The sequence below is a fragment of the Aethalodelphis obliquidens genome, unplaced genomic scaffold, assembly GCF_003676395.1.
Source record: "Aethalodelphis obliquidens isolate GAN/ISIS:26980383/991018 unplaced genomic scaffold, ASM367639v1 scaffold47, whole genome shotgun sequence".
In the NCBI taxonomy this organism is placed as follows: domain Eukaryota; kingdom Metazoa; phylum Chordata; class Mammalia; order Artiodactyla; family Delphinidae; genus Aethalodelphis; species Aethalodelphis obliquidens.
Genome location: NW_020837991.1, coordinates 16,170,625 through 16,176,624, shown reverse-complemented (window position 1 = coordinate 16,176,624; position 6,000 = coordinate 16,170,625). Strand labels below are relative to the sequence as shown.

Sequence of the window (6,000 nt, the reverse complement as noted above, 5' to 3'; positions counted from 1 at the left end):
ATTAAGTATTTGACATCTGAAACCAAATTCTCTTCTAGAAAAAAAATTCTTTTTGTGTGGTTTTTGCTAAGGCTAGAGCAGGCCAAAATCCAGGTGTAAAGGCTGGTCTTGGAAAATAGACCTTTGAGAGCAGAAAGTGACCCATGGGTACTCATTTCACATCTCTAGTAACTTGTGAGCTATTTGGCCTCATGGCAGTGGGTCAGCAGTGACTTTGAGGCTTTGGCACTGAATTTGACTTTGTCAAACTATGAATAAAGGCTCCAGGAGAATTTCAAAATACATGATGGAGGACTTCCCTGGTGGCTTAGCGGTTAAGAATCCGCCTGGCAAGGCAGGAGACACGGGTTTGAGCCCTGGTCCAGGAGGATCCAACACGCTGCGGAGCAACTAAGCCCATGCGCCACAACTACTGAGCCTGCACTCTAAAACCCACGAGCCACAACTACTGAGCCCACGCACCACATCTACTGAATCCCGTGCACTCTAGCGCCTGTGCTCTACAACAAAAGAAGCCACCGCAATGAGAAGCCCACACACCACAACAAAGAGTAGCCCCCACTCGCCGCAACTAGAGAAAGCCCGCATGCAGCAATGAAGACCCAACTGAGACAAAAAAAAAATAATAAAAAAATAGATGAGGGCTACGCATGGAGTTTTCTGCCCATAGAATGACACAGTGGAGGGGCTGACTATATGGGAAACAAATAAAATCTCTCTGAACCAGTACAGTGAAGTGTGATCACACAACAAACTGTGAACCATCAGTTCAGGGCGAACTAGTTAGAACCTCCCAGATCACTCTCACTGCCCTGTGTTTACTGGAGAGATTCTTCTTTCTAGGTCACCCTCCTCAATCCTCGCAGCTGCTTCAAAATCTAAGTTAGAACACTGGGCAAGACAAAAGTGGGTTGTCACCTATACCCTCAATATAATATTCCCAGCACTTTTCAACTTCGACTGTGTGTTGAATCAGATTTATGCTGTCTTTCTCAGGACCAGGTACATAATTTGTGGAGGCCGAGGCAAAATGAAAATACAGTGTTCCTGGTTCAAAAGTGAAGGAATTCAAGATGATGCCAGCACAGGATTAATCCAAGCACAGGTCTCTTTTAAGCACTGGGGTCCATGCAGTTGTACAGGCTGGATGTCTATGGAGTCAACACTCATCCTGTCTTCCAGTCTTCTGTTCCTGGAAAGAAGCCTGTTCACGTAGGGTGCTGGTTTTCATCTCTGAGCTGTTGGACAAATGCACCCAAGCAACTTACGTACACCATTCTTTCTCTTGTACTGCCTTGTTGGGAACCACAGACAATTTTACTGAAGTGAGGAAAAGCCAGCAGAACAAATTTGACAATGTTTTCTCGCTCACATTTTCCATGGAGAGGCACCCTCAGGGTGCCAAGATCTTCCTACATATTCTGACTCTAAACCAGGGGTTCTTAATGAGGGATGAACATCAGGATTACTTGAGATGATTCTTCAAAATATACTTCTCAGGGATTCTAAATCTGTCAACGCAATCCACATAGGGTATTGAAAAGGCTTCTGAGCAAAATATTGGTAAAGAACTACTTGAAAATGATTCCGTTTATTTGGTATTTTTGAGGCATAGATGCATATATATCCATGTATTCCCCCTACCCGCTTGATGTTAGAATCTGTTGAAGCTGACAGTATTTTGTTTTTTTTTCAGAGTGCCTTATCCTTCACTTTGGCTTATAGATTCTGGGTGGTGATGATTATCCACTTTGACTCAGAGCAAACTTATTTGTGACTGGCTTTAGTGGAGGCCAAAAACTAATTATTGCAACCAACCAAGAAAAAAATAAAAGAAACGAGGAAATGCCACAAGTATTGGCAATATTTACTGCAGCATATGGCTAATGTGTAAAGAGGTAACAGAACGATGTATCTCAGGGGATCATTGAAAAGGAAAATTACTTAAATTAACTTCTCAGGCAAACCAAATTATGCATCATGCGCCCTCCTGTAATGCTATACAAAGTCAATGTTTGTGAAGAGTAGAACCGGGGGCTATCAATCAAGCCTTTCATAGGAATGGTTGTGTCTGCAGGGATTTTTTTTTTTCTCCTTTGCATTTCTGGCTTTTAGATGAATGAAGAATTTTTTCTCAGCAAATTATTAATTACTTCTTCTTGCCTATCGAATTGAGTTCACTGTAGTTCTGTAGGAGTCAATGGTATTCAAACTGCAGCTTTTGATGAAGTAATCGGCTGCTTCTGGGGCCTCTTTCAGCTGCCCTGGGCGTGCTTCACATGTAAACGACTGCCAAATGGATTCTTTCGACATTCCAGCCAATTAAAATACATTTAAAGTGCAGCTGGTGTAGAGGCAAGCCGGGCGATTGTGCAGAGAACTTCAGGGCAGAGAGACAGAAAACAAACTTTGGGGAACCCAGCTCGGGCAGCCCAGCCAGGGATAGCGGGGCAGTGGAGAAAGTCCCTTAAAGAGGCTATCTTTAGCTCCTGTCAGCAGCAAAGATGACACTTTGAGCACCACCTTAAAAGACACAAAAGAGGGAAGTATGTTTGTTAGGGTGTCAGTTTTCTCCCCTTGCCTCTTGAAACTCTGTGTTGGCTGGTTGCCCAACGTGGTGCTGCATACACAGAACACAGCGGTGTTTGTTAAACCCGGGCTGGGGAAGCCAGTGATTAAAACTCTTGAAGGAAGATTGGAAAACCCCAGGAACTCTCCTCAGTAGCCTTAGAACATTGACCGAATGAAACAGAAAGCACTGAGTGGGCTAAAGTGAAAACGTTCACCGTCCCTGTCTGCTATGCCTTTTCGGTAAGGACAGAATTTTCTTTTCTCTGTCTTTTTTTGTTTTTTCTCTAATGTTTCTGTCGGTGTGGAGGCGAGAGAGAGCTTCCAATATGCTAAGTAAGTGCTCTGCTTCAGACCTCTGATTTGCAGAGTGTAGGGTTTGCCTGTGATTTTTCTGGAGGGCTCGAGGGCGTTGCAATGTGTAAATAGACACAGGGCATCACCCAGCATGCACGTGGAGTCTGCCAGTGTTTTTCCAGAATTCAGAAGGATACAGTTTTCAAGGTTTGCCTCTGCTGCTCTGTCTCTGTGTTTGCTGCCTGCGTCCAAGTGTCCTGAGGTTGATTACAAATACAGTAGATTCCTCCTTTGAACCAACAGGTGTGCTGTACATGCTTGTTTCGTTTTTAGTTTTATCATCAATGCTGTCAGGTCCATTCTGCCGCCAGCCCCTCACCTATGCATGCAAAAAGTGTTTTCTTCCTCCTGGGTTAATATTCAGTCAGACACAAGCATTCTGTTTTACTCAAGCAAATCCCAAATGTTTGGAAATGCCTTGCTTTATCTTGACTCTCTTGGAGAAGCTGCTAACTTGGGAATTTGTTGTGAATCACTGTTGTCTTATAGTGGAAGGAGGCAGCTGCAGTTGCCCTGTCTCTGTGGTTCTGCAAGCTCGGTAAATACCCAGCTCTGTGGGTTGGACTCCGAGGCCCATCTTCAATTCCTGAATGTTCAGGAAGAGCATGGCTGAGCAGGGGTATTGATTCCTACCCATCATTTGTGTGTCAATGAAAGACACACAAAGTTGCTGACTGTTTCTGATCTTAGCTTGTCACGGTCGGCCCTTTTTGGCTTCAGATTTGTTCATTGCCAACAAAGAATCTTGCACATTTCACGGTGAAGGATCGCGTTGCAGTGTCCTGAACTCGGTTCAGTGCTCTTTATTAATTTTTAATGTGCCAGTAGCTCTGAGGCTTTGCCAAGCTGAGACTTTCCAAAACTCTTTGGGCTACCTACTGCCAAGGTAAACGGTGGTAGGTCCAGAAGGGATATTTTAAGGAGACTTGCAAGAGCAAAGTTTTACCTGTTAAGTTTGTCGTGAGTCAACGAAAGAAATCTTAAATAAAAGAGATTTCAGAAAGCTGCCTCAGCTATGCCCTCCATGTGAGAGACCTGCTGTGGGGTTCTGTGTCCTCACACACACAGTGGTCTGTGTCCCGTGTGCAGAGAGGATAAGGCGTTCTACTGTATTGGTGTTAAGGTGGGTTTATGAAGTAGGTGCTCTATGAATGGAGACATGTGAATACAGAAGGCCTTCCTGCCCGTGGCAGTGTCTGAGCCCAGAGGCAAACGAGCCTACACATGCGGTGGCTGCGTGTCCAATACAACCATTTCAGACACACCAAGTGAGCTGGCCATGGACAGTGTTCACAGGAGTCCCTGTGGACAGATATGTAACTTTTTACAGAAGAAAAATGGCGTGGTATACCTCAGAAAAGTGGGCCCTGGAGGTGACCTCAGGACTCAGATGACAATGGAAACCTACTTGTGATGGACCAGGTCCTGGAGAATGGAAGACTGTAGCCTCTTAGGGCTGTCAGTTGCTCACCAGCCTACTGCAAGGTCAGTGGTGTCATCATCATTCCTCGGGGATGCAGGTAAGAGTCAAATGGACCCTGCCTGTAAACACAAGTCCTGTAGGCAGAGACTTCATCTGTCAGGTGGCTGTGAGGAGAGCACTGAATTAGAGAGGAGCTTCAAGGTTCTTTCTGATTTAGAGTCAATGAGGTGAAGACTTTACACACACATAGGCAGTGATAAGAATGGGGCAAGAATGAAGGAAGCCCTCAATTAAGTGGGTTTTGTTGCCTTTAGAGTCAAGCCCAGTCTCCTTCCTGTGGCCTAGAACAGGGTTGACAAATGAGGCATCGCAGGCTAAATCTGATCACCACAATTTTTTATAAATAAAGTTTTATTGGAATGCAGCCATACCTCTTTGCTGACAGATGGTCCACAGCTGCTTTTGTGCTTTCACAACAGAGCTGAGTAGTTGCCACAGAGACCCTATGGTTCTGCAAAGCCTGAAACATTTAGTATCTGGAGCTTTACGGAAACAGTGTGAAAGGCTACACATGGGAAACAATGCTTCTGAAACTATCTCACAGATCGGATTTTTTTTTTTTTTTAATTTCCAGTCTGGTTTGGACTGATAGGTTTATTAAATGTGATAAAAAAAACATTGCTTGAATGTTGGGGTAATACCAAATTGCCACAACATTTCTAAACATTTACACTTAAGTTTGGTACTTATCATGGATCCTTAGCCGTTTGCAGACCGGTGCCAGGCCATGGACCACACTTTGAGAAGCTGTCATCCCTGCTAAATTTTCTAGTCTCGCCTTGTGCCATTTGTCCCAAATCTCCAATCATGCTACTGTTCTTTCTGAGGATTGGATGCATTAAATTCTTTTCCACATTTGGGCCAGTACTACTGCTGTTTGCTGGACCTGGAACTTTCTACATCTTTTCTTAGCTCCTTCTTTCCATGAGGGCTCTGCTTTGGTTCACTTCGTCAAGGAGACCTTTTGACCACTCCATCTGAAAAATTGTCCCTCATCTTACGTCACTCTTCCTTTATAGCACTTATGACCATCAATGCTTGTGTTGTTTATTTACTTATCTTCCCCTTATTTGTTTTCCTGTATTGGTCTGGATTCAGTAACAATCCATTTCTGCTTGTGCAGAAAGGGATTTCATATTGGTTTTGGGTGGCATATGAAATCTTGTACGAGTCAGGGAGCAGACAGAGTTCCTGAGACAACGCTCAGAACAGCACAACAGAATTGACCACTGCACCTCTGTCACTATACAAAGCTAGGATTCAGGAAGTTGACGCCAGCATTGTTAGCTCCAGGACCACACTACCTCTGCAGTCGTCTCCTCCACCAAAATGAGCATTTCTGTTTCTTGGAACACATGAAGCTAGGGATAGGATACTGGGATCTTTGCTAAAGAGATTGCAGAATACCCCAAACCTCTGGCAGGAACAGCAGAAATATAGCATCTACCTCATTATCTTCACTCTGATTTTCAAATCCCACTGAGTGGAGGGCAGTCTTCTAGGTGAAATCTGAATCACTGTAGAACTTGAGCTATGAGAGGATCAGGGAAATGCCACCTTAGGATTTTTAGTCTTTAATGCTGGAATGGAGT

The 6,000-nt window shown here is 44.2% G+C and overlaps 1 protein-coding gene across 1 annotated transcript in view; it reads left to right on the top strand.

Annotated features, from left to right (window-relative positions):
• Positions 1–2,303: 2,303 nt before the first annotated feature.
• Positions 2,304–6,000, top strand: part of NCKAP5 (NCK associated protein 5) — a 1,064,528-nt gene continuing 1,060,831 nt past the window's right edge. Inside the window, exon 1 of the mRNA XM_027082618.1 lies at positions 2,304–2,811. The gene's annotated coding sequence lies outside the window, so the exon portion shown is untranslated. The remainder of the gene's footprint in view (positions 2,812–6,000) is intronic.